Source organism: Panthera tigris, chromosome C1 (assembly GCF_018350195.1).
Source record: "Panthera tigris isolate Pti1 chromosome C1, P.tigris_Pti1_mat1.1, whole genome shotgun sequence".
Taxonomy (NCBI): Eukaryota; Metazoa; Chordata; class Mammalia; order Carnivora; family Felidae; genus Panthera; species Panthera tigris.
The window spans coordinates 89,179,796-89,198,940 of record NC_056667.1 but is presented as its reverse complement, the minus strand read 5'-3'; the positions used below and the strand labels follow the sequence as shown (position 1 = coordinate 89,198,940).

The window sequence follows — 19,145 nt, the reverse complement described above, 5'->3', positions numbered from 1 at the left end:
TTATTAATTTTGAGAGAGAGAGAGAGAGAGAGAGAGCTAGCACAAGCACGAGCTGGGGAGGGGCAGAGAGAGAGAAAGAGAGAGAATCCCAAGCTAGCTCTGCACTATCAGTGCAGAGCCCCACTTGGGGCTTGAACTCGCAAACTATGAGATCGTGACCAGAGCTGAAATCAAGAGTCAGATGCTTAACTGACTGAGCCACTCAGGCATCTCTAGATCCACTGAAACTTTAAGGCCAAGTGACAGATAATTTTTGTGTTTCTGTTCACATATATGGAGATGAGCAGCACCTAGCATAACAATAAGTCACAAAAAGAGCTAAGGGATGTATTTATTTATTTTTGTAAGAATTCTATTTGGTCTAGTGCATGGTAATCCATTGTTTTCCTACTGAACCCATCTGTCTATAGCAGTGTCCAACAAGAGAGTTAAGGTGAGATCATTCCTGCATTTTAAAAAAATTTCTTTAAAATAAACTTTTTAATGTTTATTTATTTTTGAGAGACAGAGAGACAAAGCATGAGCAGGAGAGGGGCAGAGAGAGAGGGAGACACAGAATCCAAAGCAGCCTCTAGGCCCTGAGCCATCAGCACAGAACCCGAAGCAGGGCTCAAACTCGCAAACCATGAGATCATGACCTGAGCCAAAGTCACGCACTCAACCGAATGAGCCACCCAGGTGCCTCCATTCCCATATTTTTCAAAGTTTTCATGGTGATGTTAATATATGAAATATCCTGAAGAATATGGCATTTCTTTCCACTTGTTATTTTGGTAACGGAGCTCCAGAAACTTCTATTTGAAATTTATTACCATAATATCATTTACTCAGGAGGAAAATGTCAATTTTCTCTCAATGCTGAGGATATATATTCCAACAGTAAACTGGGAAACAGGAAAAATGATACATGATTCAGGAGCTATGGTCAAGCAGATCTGCATTAAAACTGTACCTTCTAATCCTTAAAATTGACACTCTGAATGGTTAGTCAATGTAAAACACCATCTTCATAAGGAAGTTGTAACTCACAGCTGTTACTGAATAATCCCTGAAAAGCTTGGGTAGGGTGTTTTGTTTTGTTTGTTTTGTTTTGTTTTGTTTTGTTTTCCCCAGTGCACAGTTACACCAATAATTGGTCACAGATCTTTCTGAGGAGTGCTAAATGAAAGATTCATAATAAATATTGCAGGGCATCTCCTTAAGAGCATTAAGGTTTCACTTCATTGGGCTCTGAGGTGTGAAATAACCTAAGTACAAGAACTGGATGACCTGTTCTTGGAGATCAAGTTAAGAGGTATTTATGAATTTCCATCCCAAGAATTTAATGATTAATTAATACTACCACAGAGAGTGGGCATTAGGTAATTTTGTCTATCATGTTAGTCATTCAACTTCACTCTCAGTTATGTTGCTTTTGTTGCCTTCCATTCCCATGGAATTCTCCTATACTAAGAATTTTTCCATGATATTATCTCCTATCAGGAGAATCTGTTATCAAATGGGATTATGTTAGTTTATTCCTTAAATATGTTAAATGATTGCACTGGTTTTCAAAATTAGTTATATACATTTTGTATTAAAAAAACTAATGACCACAAACTCAGTGGCTTGAAACAATGCAAATTTATCATCTTACAGTTCTGTAGTTCAGAAATCTGAGATGGATCCCACTGGGCTAAAATCAAGAGGTCTGCAGGGCTGCATTCCTATCTGGAGGCTCTGGGGGAGAATCTGTTTCCTTGCCTTTTTTTTAACATATCTAAAGGCTGACCCCATTTCTTGGCTCATGACCCTCAGCCTCCATCTTCAAAGCGAGCAAAACTGTATCACTTTAAACTTAATTCCATCATCACACCTCCTTGTCTTATTCAGACTCTTCTGTCTCACTCTTTCTCCCTAAGGCACCTTGCTTTTACATTGGTCCTACCTGGATAATCCAAAATAATCTCACTAGTTTAAAATAATTTTATTAGAACCTTATGTTCATTTGCTACCTTAATTCTCCTTTGCCATGTAGTTTAATGTATTCATAGTTTCCAGGGATCAGGGCATAGACATCTTTGTTGGGTTCATTATTCTATTTCCATAGCAGTGTTAAGCACTTTTCAGCCATTCAATAATTACATAACGATATATATTTTTAGCTTGATGAATATATTTTTGAAAAATAACAAAGCAATTCCATGACTAACCCCATCTTTAATGTCAAGAACATAACTCATTTCTTGGCACTGTTTTATTATCTTGCACATGGAACATCTCCTTGGACATTTCATGTGACTGAATTGCTGCTATTTGTTTAAAGCAGTGGTCTATATATTCCCAACACTGATAACAATTTATATTCCTAAGTCAAGGACCTCCCTTATCATCTGAAATTTGTTATAAAAACTGAGGTCATTATGCAATATTAGCCTTTTACCTCTCTACCTTGGTCCTTGTCTGGCCATTATAGGGCAGAGTTAGATAAGACTTTTTTAGGCATATCTAAATTATATTCGCCATGCCTCCATTATAGCATTAACCCACTGAATCCTATTTTATCCCTTGTGTTCCTCCTGTTAATTAGTTCCTTGATCTCAGAAATGATGTGTTATTATTCACCTGTCTAGTCATATGACCTAATATTTCAGGCTGAAGTTAACAGAAGCTTAATTTCTACAAAAGAATAATTCAGTTATAGAATTATTTATAGTGAATGCAAAAGCAGTGCTGTAATTGAGATATGTGATACAAAATAATATTAATGAATGGAAGTATATGTATTTATTGTTTTTTTGTAGGAGTTCTTTGAAAGTAGGTAAAATACATTAAAATAATCGAGAATAGGGAAGATAGCTTTTTTTTTGACCTAATGAACATTTATTTATTTATTTATTTATTTATTTATTTATTTATTTTTCAATATATGAAGCTTATTGTCAAATTGGTTTCCATACAACACCCAGTGCTCATCCCAAAAGGTGCCCTCCTCAATACCCATCACCCCCCCTCTCCTCCCTCCCACCCCCCATCAACCCTCAGTTTGTTCTCAGTTTTTAAGAGTCTCTTATGCTTTGGCTCTCTTCCACTCTAACCTCTTTTTTTTTTTTTTTCCTTCCCCTCCCCCATGGGTTTCTGTTAAGTTTCTCAGGATCCACATAAGAGTGAAACCGGATGGTATCTATCTTTCTCTGTATGGCTTATTTCACTTAGCATAACACTCTCCAGTTCCATCCATGTTGCTACACAGGGCCATATTTCATTCTTTCTCATTGCCACGTAGTACTCCATTGTGTATATAAACCACAATTTCTTTATCCATTCATCAGTTGATGGACATTTAGGCTCTTTCCATAATTTGGCTATTGTTGAGAGTGCTGCTATAAACATTGGGGTATAAGTGCCCCTGTGCATCAGTACTCCTGTATCCCTTGGGTAAATTCCTAGCAGTACTATTGCTGGGTCATAGGGTAGGTCTATTTTTAATTTTCTGAGGAAACTCCACACTGTTTTCCAGAGTGGCTGCACCAGTTTGCATTCCCACCAACAGTGCAAGAGGGTTCCCGTTTCTCCACATCCTCGCCAGCATCTATAGTCTCCTGATTTGTTCATTTTGGCCACTCTGACTGGCGTGAGTGATATCTGAGTGTGGTTTTGATTTGTATTTCCCTGATGAGGAGCGATGTTGAGCATCTTTTCATGTGCCAGTTGGCCATCTGGATGTCTTCTTTAGAGAAGTGTCTATTCATGTTTTCTGCCCATTTCTTCACTGGGTTATTTGTTTTTCGGGTGTGGAGTTTGGTGAGCTCTTTATAGATTTTGGATACTAGCCCTTTGTCTGATATGTCATTTGCAAATATCTTTTCCCATTCCGTTGGATGCCTTTTAGTTTTGTTGGTTGTTTCCTTTGCTGTGCAGAAGTTTTTATCTTCATAAGGTCCCAGTAATTCATTTTTGCTTTTAATTCCCTTGCCTTTGGGGATGTGTCAAGTAAGAAATTGCTACGGCTGAGGTCAGAGAGGTCTTTTCCTGCTTTCTCCTCTAGGGTTTTGATGGTTTCCTGTCTCACATTCAGGTCCTTTATCCATTTTGAGTTTATTTTTGTGAATGGTGTGAGAAAGTGGTCTAGTTTCAATCTTCTGCATGTTGCTGTCCAGGTCTCCCAGCACCATTTGTTAAAGAGACTGTCTTTTTTCCATTGGATGTTCTTTCCTGCTTTGTCAAAGATTAGTTGGCCATACGTTTGTGGGGGAATATAGCTTCTAAGATGGAATAATGCTCTCTGATTTGTACAGAGTTTTTGAAAGAAATTCTCTGTGACGCCTGCTATTTCCATCTGACATAGGTTAATATTACTTCAGTGTTAGATTAATGCATTTGAACCTTTTGAGTAAAATATCACTATCCTGCAATATAGTTAAACCTTGTTTGAGTTAATTATCATTATCCTGCAATTTGTATAACAAGGTTTCATTTACTGATGACAATCTGAATTATATTCATCAAAGGGAGGGAAATCTCAAAATCAGAGTATTATTGATCAGATTTACATTGCTATTTCTAAGTAATTAACATTGATCACATTCTGGATCAAATAACATATCAAAAATTATTTCCTAATGGTTCCAGAATGCAGATACAGCACATTTAATTGTTGACATTGGCTTAGAATTTCAGATACATTTAACTCTAAAATTCTCAATTCTTAATTATTTAAATATTTGTCAATTATTTATTGGTCATACAAATAATACTTCAAGAATTGATCTTTCCCCAAAGAAAGTAAGTGATGACCATTTGTGAATGATTCTAGTTAATGCCTCTGGTACCTTAATTCAAATTCCATCTGTAGTGTATGTAATATACTGTACACCCATTGGAACAAGATAAATATTTATTGACCTAAAATTAAGCATTGTACTTCTGGTTTCCTCTCCAAAATGTAGAAAGCTGAAAGGAACTCCCACTCTTACAATGAAAAAGAATTGAACTAACTTCAAATTCTTAAGTTTTTTTAATTCATCAGAAATCAGTAAACTGACCCAGAATCTAAGGAGAAACATTGTCTACAGGAGAAGAAAATGTGCTAAAACTCACCCAGCTGAAGTAAATGCAATCACTCACCAGCAAGAAGGTGTTGAAACCGTGAAGCCCTTGGGGGGCTACAGAATTTGGGGAGTGTTTGTACCCTGACCTGTGTTTTTCCCCACAAAACCTGCCAACGGTACACCAAAACAATCAGCCAGAACCCTGAGCTGTGCTGACTGCGGTGAAGACCTGAGGAGGGGAACTGTAGCCATACAGTAGGGACAGGTAGTTCCTACCGATCCTTCCCCTCTAGCTCCACACAAAACACAGTGTGTGCAAGGAAGAGTAACAGCAATGGCTTGAGTTGGTGAACACTTACTTCAGCTAACGGACAGTAAGGAACAGGGAGGGATAAAACTCCCTTCTGGGGAAGAGGTAGAATTAAACACTGAGCCCAAAACTCCAGGCAGGGGAGGAAAAGGAGATCCAAGAAAGCCTGGTAGCCAGGGACACAGTGCATGCCTGAGACAAGAGACTTAGACTGAAGAATGGACCCCATTTCCTCACACACCACCACCCAGCCAGATGGTTAATTACAGTGACAGCAGCATGCTGCTGGGAGGCCAGGGCAGCATGCAAAAGACTGTCTCAGAGTCACAGCAGAAAGGGAAACCTAAAATTCAAAATCAAGCAAATTTTGCTCTGCTAAAGCACCTAACACCCTAGATACAAGGCCTCTGTAAATCAGAATACTATGTTGTACTGAGGGAAAACATGTCCAGAACAAATCTCAAACACAGCCCAACTCCTAAAATGGATTAATAAAATTTCCTGAACCAAAAGTGTAGCAGAAGGAAAGTTGTGACTGTTTTGACGCATAAGACTATTACCTCAGTGTCTCATGCTCTACATAATATGAATGGTTTTCAACAAAAAATTGTAAGGTATTCAAAAGGCAAATAAAAAAGAAAAAGAAAATAAAAATGAAAATACTCTCAAGAGAAAGTAATCATGATAACCAGATTCAGATGTAAGACAAATGTTGGCTGGGACTAAGAGAATTTAAAACAGCCATGATTGATAAACTCAAAGCTCTAATGGAATAGGAGGATAACGTGGGTGATCAGATGAGTAATTTCATCAGGGAGATGGAAATTATAAAAGAATCAAAGGAAAATTGTAGAAATTAAAAACACATAATGGAGATGAAGAAAGCCTTCAATGGGTTCATCAGCATAATCAACAAAACCAAGGGAAAAAAATCAGCGCACTTAATGATTATTCAGCAGGAATTACACAAGCTGGAAACATAAAGAAGAATGTCAGTAGAGGGAGAAAAAGCAGGGTCTCCAATAGCTGTGGAACTATTTCAAGTGTTCTAACATATGTGCAATTACGGTTGTAGGAGCAGAAAGAGAGAAAGGGGGAGAAGAAATTCTTGGAAAAAAAAAGAATGCAAATTTTCAAATATTCATGTTGAGTCCAGCTTCCCCCTAAACGTATATGATTTTTCAGCCCTGACGTTACAAACACCTTACCCTGCAGGCCTGGCAGGGTCTGCTCTCCCCAAACCAGGCTTGATGTACAACCAGTGCACAGAAATCTCTGAAAGAAGTTGCAGTCAGAACTCACTCAAGCCCCTCTAGCCTGCCATACTCTTATGTGTATACGCCTTCCCAGCCAAGGCACCTCTATTTGAGGGTCTTTTCAGGGAAACTTGAAGATACTTTTCTCCTCTATGACTTAGTACCCAGTACTTTTTTCCACTCCTGGCTCATCCCTCTATTCCCCCACCTTCTGCCTGGGGCCAGAAAGATTAATTTTTTTTTCAGAGCTTCCTCAACAGTGACAAGAACCCCATGTGTGGGCTGATCCACCTAACCCTCAGCTGACATACTATTCCACTGGGGAAAACACAACAAGGTATACTATCGGAGTAAATAATTAAAGGCTTAGTTGTTATTTCTATTTTGTCTTGGCTTTAAGCAGATACTCTAACACCTGGCAAGTCCACTCTGTCTCCAACTTCTCAACCCCAGATAAATGTCAGACATGCAAATGAGGAATCAAGAAGCTCAAAAAGAAAAAAAAAAAAATAACACACCAAGAAGGATAAATACATAGAAGCAAACAAATAATATGCCCACACTGAAGCATATTATACTGAAATCCCTAAAAACAAAAGAAAAAGAAAAAAAAAATGAAGGCATTAAGATAAAAAAAAATGTTACAGTAGAGAGAAATAAAGATAAAAATTATTGTAGCTATCTTGGCAAAAGTCATGCAAGCCAGAAAACAAAGGTGTGACATCTTAAAAGTTCTTAAAGGAAAAAAAAAAGTCCACTTGCAATAATATACCCAGTGACACTGTTACAAAAATTAAGAAAAACTTAAAAAATTCTCAAACAAACACCCAGAGAATCCATGCCAGCAGACCCGCTACAGTAGATGTTAAAGAAAATTCTTCTAGTAGACAGAATATGATACCAGACTGAAACTTGGGTGGGTCTACAAAAAAAGGAGTAAATGTTGCTAAAAATAAACTAAAAGAAAGCAAAAGTAAATCAAATGTCCTCATTTTAATTGTTCTAAAAGAAAATTGCTTAAAACAAATGTGTGAGCAATGTATGTGGATGTGTATAATAACAGTGTATGTATTACATATATGTTTATAACATATACAAAATTAGACACCATAAAAACAACAGCATAAAATCTGAGGGGAGTAGTTAGGGATATAATGTTGTAAAGTTACTACTCTCTATGTAAAATGGGACAATATTATTTGAATTTGGACCTTGGTAACTTTAATTTGTATATTTTAAACCCTAGGCAATCACTAAAAACATTTCTCAAAAATAATAAATCAACATTGAACATTAAAAAATCATAAAAAATGCTTAACACAAGAAAAGACAGAAAAGAGAAACAAAGAAAAAATAGAATAGAAAATATCTATCAGGAGAGTAGATTTTAATTGAAATTTGTAAACAATCACTTTCAATATAAATGAAAGGACAGAGTCAGTCAAATAGAGATCAAGCCCTGTGTTGGGCTCCACGCTGAGTATGGAGCCTGCTTAAGATTCTCTCTCCCCCTCTGCCCCCTCCCCCACTCTCTCTCTCTCTCTCTAAAATAAGAAGAAAAAAAAAAGACAAAAATATACAGGTCATAAACCGATAAGCTAAAATACATGCACAATCACAGCTAAAAAAAATTAACACTTCTCTCTCATTAATACTTAGAATAATATACAGTAAGTTAATAAAAATACAGAAGACTATCAACCAACTAGATGTAATAAACATTTATAGAACACTGTACTCAAAATCAGAGCACATATTCTTTTTCAAGTGCACAAGGGTATTTCTCCAAAACAGACAATATTTTGAGCCATAAAACAAACCATAAAATTTGAGAGAACAGAAATCATACAAAATATCTTCTCAGACTTCAATGGCATTAATCTAAAAAACAGGAAGAGAAAGATAGCTGAAGATTCCCAAATATATGGAAATTAAGCAACCACTTCCACATATCCCTGGTGTCAAATGAGATTTCTCAAGGCAATTAAAAACAAATATATGTAAATGAAGGAGAATGAAATAAATATATAATCTATGGGATGCATTTGTAACAGTGCTTAGAAGCATATTTCCAACATTGAATACTTATTTTAGGGAAACAAAGTGGAACTCTCTCTTGGTGGCACAGATACTTAGTAGGCAGATTTTCACAATTTGGGTACAAAATGTTTATGAATCTGCATGTCCCCATGCTTCTCAGATCTCCTTATCCCCAAACTTCCCATGATTTTTTTTTTTCCTTCCAATTCTGTGACTAGCCTAACTATTTGGCATGAAGAAGTGTTCTAGGTTGGGCCATTTCTTTTTTCACGTACTGTATAACTGGATAAAGCGCTGGAAAGAATGTTCCTTTCAGAGACAGGAGAAGTGTCTTCAGCTTGGACTCACATACATATCTGGCCTTTCTGTTAATTCAATTTGGCACTTCTTCTCTTACATAAGTTGGTCTTAAATGACCCCTCTTGTACCATGAATAAAAACTTATGGAGAAGCACAAGTGAAACACTGATAAATGATGTGGAAATCTGGGCATTTGTTTATGCAGTTTATTTTTAACCCCTGGGTATATTCATGTCTAATTTTGGATATATCATTTCACATCTCATGATGTATTACTGCTCCCGGACCTATTCAAACTTATGACTTCATAGGTATAACAAAACTCACTCATTAAGAGCATGGTCACATGATGTCCCATGGTAAGACCTCACATATTTCTTTCAAATGATCTACAATTCTCTGTTACAAATATCTTGTCCTCTCTTCAGAAATCTAGGGTTCTATGTTGTAAAACTTGTATTGGAGATCACCATAAGCTCTGCAGAGCATTTTTTACCACAAAAGATACTTTAATACATAGTGTCTAATGATATATTCTTGGCCCACTCAAAGCTAGTTGCTTACTGTGTCATATGTGAAATGTATCAAAGTTATATTGCTAAGTGTGAAATAAACAATCAAGACCCCCAAGGGTCTCAACTAGCATTGTATTTCCTTCTAGGTGGTAGAAATTGCAAGAAGCAATAATATACTCTTTACTTTGGGGCAGATCCCCAAGAATGCTCCAGATCACAAGACTCCCAGTCTTCATAAGGTTATAGAATAACTTCTAGATACTATGTAAAACTTCCAATACACTAGCCACTCTTGTTTATGTGGTATGATTAACATGATATCACCAAAACAGTAGACTAGTATGATGCTGTTTGTAATGTCCAAAAAGTCAAATTCCCTTTAGCCAATATTGCAGTGGTAGGATGGAGAGTTAACAGGCATAATCAAGGCTGTAGGTATATTTTCTCCTTGCCATTTGAATGCAAACTACATTCTAGTCTTCCTTGATAAAGATGAAAATAGTGTATTCACTAACTGTTGTCACTGCCCCACACCACCCAAAACAAGTTACAAGGTTAAGACTGATGGCACCACAAAATCACCAAAAGGACATGCAAAGATTTATTACTCACATTATGAAGCTTTCTGAGAACAGCACTATTTTTTATTAGCTTAAAATCCCTTCTAAACTCTTCATGTTTTATTCTGATCTTTCTATTGTCATCTTGTTTTTTTTTCTGATTAGAATGTTTACAAATAATAAGTTCCAAGTTTTGTCTCAATGTTTCAGTATGAATATGTATCATTATCAGATGTTGATCTGAAGTCTCATTTTTAGTTTTAATAATATAGTGTAAAAATGACTTCTATTTGCTATCAGTGATGGAATAACATTTTATTACATGAATATAAGTTGCTTTCCATTTCTCATATGCATGAATTCACAGATATTTATTTCAGCAAAATCATAATGTAGATACAAAAATGTGGACACCAAATTTACAAATTATTTTAAGATTTTTTTCACTAAGTCTGAACGCCTCGGGAAAAATATTTACCCACAATCTTTAACATTTTTGTGTGTTTTTTTGCCATTTGTAAAACTTTTTGTGTGAACTAAACCTCTCTATACATTCTGTATGCAGAATTTAAATTTTGTATATTATGAGTATTATAAAATGTCCTGTCATGAACAATCCACCCAGCTTAAGAAGCATTCATAAATAATAAACGTAGAGCCCTCTGTGGGCTCCTTCTCTATTGTATTATCCCGTTTGAATGCTTGAAATAACCACTGTCCTAATGTTCTATATATCTCCCTAAATTCCATCTATAGTTCATCACAAATGGATATATCCCTAAACATACCTTGTTCAATTTAGTACATTTTAGAAAAATATAGTAACTGAATAATACAGTCTATTCTTCTGTGGCTTTCATTTTTTTTCACTCTATGTTAGTCTGTCAGAATTATCCTTCCTTATGCATATATTTGTCATCTCTTTTCACAGCTGTTAGCTATGGTATAAATATTCCCCAAGTGTCCATGCTTTTGCTGATTGATGAGCATCTGAGTTCCACACAGTATTGTAATTACATATATTATTTCCATGGATTGATTTTACAGGTCTCCTGTAACAAATATACAAGGATTTATTTAGTGTATAGGCCAGACAGGTAGATCTTAGAATCATGGAGTAAGCACAGGCTCATTGTACAATATAATGCCAATTGCCTTCCAATGAGATGTGTCAACTGAGATGCGTTTGGTGTCACATCACCAGAATGCAACAATTCCTTCTGATGTATCCTTCTGCTAATACTTTCTGTTTCCAGGGGTGCTTGGGTGGCTCAGTCAGTTAAGCGTCCGACTTAGGCTCAGGTCATGATCTTGCAGTTTGTGAGTTTGAGCCCTGCGTTGGGCTCTGTACTGATAGCACAGAGCCTGTTTGGGATTTTCTCTCTCTTTCCCTCTGCCCCTCTCCCTCCTTGCATGCTCTCTCTCAAAATAAAGAAATAAACTTATAAAATAAGTAAGTAAAAAATAAATAAATAAATAAGAAATAAGAAACAATTTGGGTATATATTTTTAGTATACACACACACACACACACACACACACACCCAAATAAACAAAAAACTCAGAACAGTCTTTAGGCATAGAGGAGTTACAACACAAATTTTTTTTTAATTTTTTTTAATGTTTGTTTATTTTTGAGATGGAGGAAGAGAGAGAGAGAGAGAGAGAGCAGGGGAAGGGGCAGAGAGAGGAAGACAGAATCTGAAGCAGGCTCTAGGCTCTGAGCTGTCAGCACAGAGTCTGATATGGGGCTCTAACTCATGGACCATGAGATCATGACCTGAGCCGAAGTTAGACACTTAATTGACTGAGCCACCCAGGCACCCTAAAACACCAATTCTTATTGAGTAATGACTTGAAGATTTCTTACCACATTTAGAAGAGGTGTTCTCTAATGCAGGAGAATACTGAACCGTAGTCTTATATATTCTGTTTGATAAAGGAAGCAACTACAGAAAGCTTTTATTTGTTCAAAGTACCCAGTGTTATAGATGCCAAAACCCCAACAGCTCCCCCAATGGTATTGCAAAACAAACACATCAAACTTGATTTTCACTAGAAATGTTCTTTATTTACCCCAATAAACAAACAAACAAACAAACAGACAGACCCAGATTTTATATATAAAGCAACACCACAAATTAGTGAGCTTCATCTTCTGGACAAGAACACCAAGTTAGTCTCTCTTCATAAAAAGCAATGACAATTTGAGGACACAATTTGTCTCTTTTGTCAGCACCAAGTCTGCTGCATCTGAATCTTTCTGTTTCATGAGAAATATGAATTCTCCACTGCTGTCTGTGGCCCCAGTTACTTGTTCAGGGTTAAGACCTCTAGCAAAGTCTCTTGGTTTATCAGCAGCATCTCTTTTCTTCTTTGATTTGCTATCACGAGATTCACCATCAGATGAGGATTGTCTTTTTGTACCATTTTTTTTCTTTATTGGCTTTTTGAGAATTAAGAAATGCTTCAATTAGCTCTGGATAATTTAAATTTTCTTCAGGTTCCAAGTATTGTCAGCATCTGTAAATCCCTTCCACTTGAGGAAATCCTCCATTTTCCCATTTACTACATGTCAGCCCAGGACTTTTTCCACCACAAAATCTCCAGGCTCTGCCTCTTCTATATTTTTACTCTCTCCGTTCTATCTCTTTCCCATGGTTTGCAATGTAGTTTTATTGGAGGACATGTTTTATTGCAGATTTGAAGAGCTATTATTCACCACCTCTGAGATGCTCTGGGTCTCGGGTCTGCGATGTCGCTGGCCCTGTGCTCCTCAAGCTCCATCCACCTCTCTCAATGGGTTAGTTAAAATGTAAGATTTCATCACCAGTGCCAGAATATTTTTTTTATGTTTTTGTTTTTTATTCTACCTCAAACAAAAATGATACCTCCTGATTCAATGTGTGCTAAGAGCAAATATACTTAGATTCTGCTTACTCTTTTCGCTTATTTAGTACCCAAATAGCTTTCTTTAATACACATCTGAATAAGTTGAATATTTCAATTAATAATATCTAATAATGTTACATATTTCTTTGTATATGGTAGTCTTAGACCAACACAGGTTGTTTATTCTTCAAGAAATTCATGACCAAGTTTTATGATGATGCAAGTAGATAAAACATAGCCTCATTTTTTTTTCATGTAGGTAGAATATGTGGAAAATTGCAATACCTAGCATGCATTGCTACAAGGTCCCTTCCATTTTGTATTCTGGTTTCTGCAACATCACAGTGGGTTCTGTGCCCTATAAGTTATGACTTTCAGAAGTAAATACTAAAATGGGAATTTTATAAATACTAAAATGGGTGGGGTGCCTGGGTGGCTCAGTCGGTTGAGCGTCCAACTTCGGCTCAGGTCAAGATCTCATGGTCTGTGAGTTCGAGCCCCGCATCAGGCTCTGTGCTGACAGCTCAGAGCCTGGAGCCTGCTTCTGATTCTGTGTCTCCCTCTCTCTCTGCCCCTCCCCTGCTCATGCTCTCTCTCTCTCTCTCTCTCTCTCTCTCTCTCTCTCTCTCTCAGTCAAAAATAAATAAAACATTAAAAATTTTTTAAAAAATAAAATAAAATGGGAATTTGGCATACAGAATGTTTACGGGGAAGAAAGAGTGTTGGGCAAAGAAAAAAACTGAACCATCGGGGCACCTGGGTGCTCAGTTGGTTAGGCGACTGACTTCGGCTCAGGTCATGATCGCACAGTTCGTGAAATCAAACCCTGCATCGGGCTCTGTGCTGACAGCTCAGAGCCTGGAGCCTACTTCATATTCTATGTCTCCCCTCCCTCTACCCCTCCACTGCCCACACTCTCTGTCTCTCTGTCTTTCAATAATAAATAAACGTTAAAAAAAAATTTAAAGAAAAAAAGAAAAAAAAGAAAAAACTGAGCCACAATCCAGGCTCAACAAAGCCTTGGTCAGTCATAGAGGGAAGATATGCAGCATATATAGCCCATCAGAGAAGTCTTACATTGGGCCCAAAACAGCGAGGCCTTTGTGCCCCCGTCTCAATCAGTCATTGGATGTGAGCTGCTCAGGTTGGCATAACCTTTATATATGGGTCTCCACAGACAAGGTATATATCCTGGTGGACCTGAAAGCTAAAGGCTGTCTGCTGACAAAGGGGGTAATAAATTCTAGAAAACAGTATGGAGGTTCCTCAAAAAACTAAAAATAGAACTACCCTATGACCCAGCAATTGCACTACTAGGCATTTATCCACAGGATACAGGTGTGCTGTTTCGAAGGGACACAGGCACCCCCATGTTTATAGCAGCACTATCAACAATAGCCAAAGTATGGAAAGAGCCCAAATGTCCATCGGTGAATGAATGGATAAAGAAAATGTGGTATATATACACAATCGAGTATTACTTGGCAATCAAAATGAATGTAATCTTGCCATTTGCAACTATGTGGATGGAACTGGAGGGTATTATGCTAAGTGAAATTAGTCAATCAGAGAAAGACAAAAATCATACGACTTCACTCATATGAGGACTCTAAGAGACAAAAGAGATGAACATAAGGGAAGGGAAACAAAAATGGTATAAAAACAGAGAGGGGGACAAAACAGAAGAGACTCAAATATGGAGAACAAACTGAGGGTTGCTAGAGGGGTTGTGGGACGGGGGATGGGCTAAATGGGTAAGGGGCATTAAGGAATCTACTTCTGAAATCATTGTTTCACTACATGCTAACTAATTTGGATGTGAATTTTAAGAAATAAAAAATAAAATGAAAAAGAAGATCTTGGCAGTGCATTTCCATATCCATAACAATTTGTTGTTACAAGGGGTAATCTGGGTGAAAAGTTCTGCTTCAAGAATCAGTCAGTGTATGAGAACAGAACAGAATCTCAAGATAAGGGCAAAATCATAATTAGGTAATGTCATATTAGTCAACTGGAAGGACTTCTCAGTTGTTCTGGCACTAAACAATAATTTCATGGTGTAGAATGCTATTGTCACAGTCAATTTATTTTTCTCCTATAATTTCTTTAGCTTTTACTTCACTATTCACTTTTACTTTACATTGTGAATGGGTATAATGCTAATTTGATTTTTATTTTAGCAAACTTAATAGTTACATGCTTTGATACTTTGATTTATTTTGCAATGATGACATGAATAAATAAGTTTTTATTAATTATCTAGTTACTGAAGAGTCATTTTGATATAAAGATTCCAGTTTGTCTTCCATCAACTAAATGAATTTCTGAATTCCTTGATTTTATTTTTACTCCCTTCACTTGGTTTAGGAGGTACTTCAATTGTCTTTATTTTTACAGATTTGGGATATTCTCAAACTTTCCTCCATATCAATTTGAAAAACACACTGAACTGAGGTTACCTCAATGATTAAAAATCATATTTGTAGAAATAAAATGACCAAATCAGAAAGGGTTGAAACTTCTAAATTGAGCATGTTATCACTGATTGCTTTCTCATCTAGAGCATTAGCTGATTCAATTTAGCAATAGGACTGAATTCCATCCTCTTATCAGACCTTCAACAGAATTTTATACCCAGCTAAAAATATCACTCAAAATTAAAAGCAAAATAAAGATATTCATTCTCTCCCTCCCTCCCTCCCTCCCTCCCTCTCTCTCTCTCTCTCTCTCACACACACACACACACACACACACACACACATACACACACGCATGCACCTCTCTCTCTCTCTCTCTCTCTCTCACACACACACACACACACACACACACACACACACACACATACACACATGCATGCACCTAAGAGAATTAGTCGCCAGTAGAGCAACACTACCAAAATACTACAGGAAGTCTTCAGGTTGAATAAAAATAATCTCATATGACCTGAAGGAGGTATAAAAACCACTAAGATCTGCAAAAAGGTAAATAAATGAGCAAATATAAAATAGGTAAATATATTGCATGTTTAAAGCAGTAAATCTCAAATTTTAACATGCAGCTTTAACACCATATATAAGAAATCATCTATACTACAACACTGCTTGAGATGACAGAATATAAACATAATATTATTATCAGTAATAGGTCCATTCCAATTGTGAAATTTATATATCTAAAACCAAATGGGTGATTCTAATTAATCAATAATCCCACAATTTAAAGATACTTAGTTCAGGTGAATCAACCTTATGGTGAGTTGGCACATTTTGTTGTTGTTGTTTTTTTACTGTTTTGTTTTGTTTTTTAAAAATGTTTATTTATTTATTTTGAAGAGAGAGAAAGAACAAGTGGAGGAGGGGCAGAGAGACGGGGAAAGAGAGAATTCCAAGCTGGCTCCTCGCTATCTGTACTGAGCGAGATGCAGGGCTTGAACTCACAAACTGTGAGATCATGACCTGAGCCAAAATCAAGAGTCAACTGACTAAGTCACCCAGGAGTCCCAAGAGTTGGTATGTCTCTTTGGAGACAACATAATTCTGTAAACCCGTTTATGGTCCATATGTTCCTTTATGTAAGACACAAGATATAACTGCATAAAAGCATCCAGGAAACATTGTGAATTGATGTTACCATTAGTGTGGCATAAAACATTCACTTTCAATGCTTAAATAGCTGCCTATAAAGCAATTCAGTTTTACAAGTTTTACTTCACCATACTTATACTTATTCTCCTTGTTTACTTCCTTTGAAACTAGGATTCTACTTTCATTAAGACAGCATGTTCTACAATTTTTCTACCCCCAAAGTCTTTAAATGATATTTAGGGCACCAAATATATGGAATGCATATAGATTAAATATCAATCAATTTTGCTTCTGCAGATAGCAGTGAACACTAAAACTTGAACAGGTCTTTCATAATATTCTTTCTTGTGGTAAAGTCATTCTAATATAGACCCACATAAAACCATTACATTCATTAAAAAATGAACAGCAACAAAAACCCTAAAGTTACAATTGGTAGTATTTATTGAAACTTTAATTTTTGAAGGAATTTTAAATATATTACCCAATTTAATCACCCTATTAATACGATGTTATTATTATTATTATTATTATTATTATTCTGTTGGTAAAGTAATTGAGCACTAAAATATTGAGTAAATTCTGTTGGAGCTAGGATTTAGGTATGAGCTTCCCAGGCTTCCTCTAATGAAAGAAGTTTATAGTGAACTTCAGGCCCCCTGAAACTCTATGTTATCTTTGAGGAATAATTTTCTAGAAGTATGAAACTACATAGTTACTTAAATGTACAAATAAAATTAAAGAAAATAGATACGCTGTATTTTTTGTACAACAGTATTTTTTTCTTTTTTCAAGACCAAAGGACTTATGGAAATAAAATATATTTTACTCGAAAACATCAAAGTGCTTTCAAGAAAATGAATGTAGAAGTTCTTACAGTGTCTTCTGTGATTAGTGGTTCCTGTAGACTTTCAATAACGCTAAGCTGCAATACAGAACAGTGAGTCACTAACTGTAAAGTCACACCATCTTTTCTCTAAGGAAAGTTCATAACTTGCAATACCTTTTGGGTTTGTCTGTAAGTAGAGATATCACATAAAATTTCAGTGGCAATATTTGAGATAAAAATGAAAAGAGAAATAGTTTTGAAATTAACTTTAAAAATAGTTCCTGTTATGAATATTTTATGGAAAGCAGTTCCACCAATTAGCTCCTAGGTATGCAGAGACCTGATAGCTGGATGCTGCCTGAGGCACATATGACATTAGAAAAATAAATCAGCTCTGAAGAATTCAGAGGACAGGTTCAAACATGAACATGGATTAAGTCACACAAAAATGAAAGGACTGAAGTATGGAGTTCTTGAAAAATTTGCAATGAGATTGTAAACTCAATTCTCAGTTGCTCAGTCTGTGTAATTGCTTGGATATACGCATATGAGAAGACTTAGAGCCAGATGTTGATCTTTTATTCTCACCCTATGGAGTCTGTCCTTTCTTTGAATTTATTACTGGTTCCTTCAAAGTAAATGTTCACTGGGGTTTAGATGAGAGATGAAAACCAGGCACGTAATGATGTTTGTGACTCTTGGTATGAGAGAATTTGGCAAATGATTCTTTCCTACTTGAATCTTCTTAGCAGCTCTCATTGACTTTTGTATAATAACTAGAGAATTGATTTTAAGTTAATCCAGAGAACTATTCTATTATCATGTAAATATTTCACATGTTTTATAGAATTTGCATCATGTTTTAAAAATTGCAAACCTAATGATATCTAGGAGATCTGTTCTCTTACTATTTTTACCCCCAATCATTACACTGGAAATGGAAGAGTTAGCCATTAAATATTTCTATTTTATGTGAAATTTGTTTTGGTGTATTAGAATTCCTATTCTCTGAAAATATGTAATTAATCCCGCTTTACTTTCATTTATAATTTTTTATGTCAATACAAACTATCATTTAATATTCTTGTTAATTTACACACTGTTCATCCAGTTACATCATGTTATCCAACTCCCAGGAATATCATTCATCTATGATTTAACTTGAATGACATTCTGAAGTGCAACCACAAAAAATAATGTCTTTTTGTGAATATTATTGGAAAGGGCATTATAATACAATGGGGAAGGACTATTAAAAAGATAAAATCTACAATAAGTATTTTTGAGATTCACTTGTTTATTCAGCAGTTATTTACAAAACTCTAGCATGTACCATTTAGGACATTTAGACCTGGAAATACACAGAGAACACCAGACACTGTCCCTTCTCAGAAAACTTGAAGTATAATGGGAGAAGGCATTAATACAATAATTATATAAATATATAGCTTCCTACTCTGATATATGCTACAGAGGAGAATCAGACAAATGTAAGGTAGTATGATGTAAGTTAATGCAATCCGATAAATAAAGCAAGGATTTTTTTAATAAAATGGCACTTCAGCTGGAAATCAGCCATGCTAATTAAGAGAGATATTCATATGAGGTTGATTTCCACATCCTTTGTACAAATGTCTGATGCAGTAGTGGGTTTGGAACGCTATAAAATAAAAGATTACCTGATCAGAACTTGGAAAAAACAAGTGAAACTAATGAGCAGCAATATTCTAGAAGCAGATAAGAGTCTAGGTGAGTAGGGCATAGATACATATTAAAAATTTGGATCTTTACCTGAAGAACAATGGGAACCAATTAAATGTTTTAAGCAG

The 19,145-nt window shown here is 35.9% G+C and overlaps 1 pseudogene; it reads right to left on the bottom strand.

Moving 5' to 3' along the window:
* Nucleotides 1-12,152: 12,152 nt before the first annotated feature.
* Nucleotides 12,153-12,760, bottom strand: LOC102956870 (annotated as a pseudogene).
* Between the last annotated feature and the right edge of the window lie 6,385 nt (nt 12,761-19,145).